The sequence below is a fragment of the Phalaenopsis equestris genome, unplaced genomic scaffold, assembly GCF_001263595.1.
Source record: "Phalaenopsis equestris unplaced genomic scaffold, ASM126359v1 Scaffold000665, whole genome shotgun sequence".
In the NCBI taxonomy this organism is placed as follows: Eukaryota; Viridiplantae; Streptophyta; class Magnoliopsida; order Asparagales; family Orchidaceae; genus Phalaenopsis; species Phalaenopsis equestris.
In genome coordinates this window covers 111545-112181 of record NW_018165105.1, presented here as the reverse complement: position 1 = coordinate 112181, position 637 = coordinate 111545, and the positions used below count along the sequence as shown (strand labels likewise).

The window sequence follows — 637 nt, the reverse complement described above, 5'->3', positions numbered from 1 at the left end:
CTGTACCGGTATGGTTTGGTTTACCTGGTCTCAAGTTGTATTTTTTTAATCATCAAGTTCTCTACTCCATTGGGGTCATTCTCGGGGATCCTTTGAAAATAGATATGTCTACTTTCAACATAATCAGACCCTCGGTGGCCATAATACTTGTGGAAAGGGATATTACTTTATCTGATGTTACTGAAGTCAGGCTGGGCATAACCCATAATGGTTATTAGCAAAAAATCGTCATGGAGCACATGCACCCATATTGTACCCACTGTAAGATGTTTGGTCATGTCCTTGATAAATGCCACGATGGGTCTAACCCCACAGCTCTAGACATTTTAGTTCCACATGGGGAGGATACTACCAGACAGGTGATGTCTATTGCCCCTGAGGAACCCCCCCCCGTCTATTGTCCCAGAGGAACCCCCAAATGACACAGCTGTTACTGTTACTGCGAGTGATGTGATGTTGACACCTTCAAACCCCATAAAAAATAATACTGATGGACTATTACCTACAAATGATAGTGTCAGACTGATAATCAAGTGAGCCTCATAGCTCTACTTCTTTAGGAAGTATCCGGTATAGAGGCAACTCATACTTCACATATACTAGAACCTATTGTGGGTAATACAATTGGTGATCCTTT

The 637-nt window shown here is 42.1% G+C and overlaps 1 protein-coding gene across 1 annotated transcript in view; it reads left to right on the top strand.

Annotated features, from left to right (window-relative positions):
- Nucleotides 1–637, top strand: part of LOC110030140 (uncharacterized protein At4g10930) — a 48407-nt gene that overhangs the window by 33910 nt on the left and 13860 nt on the right.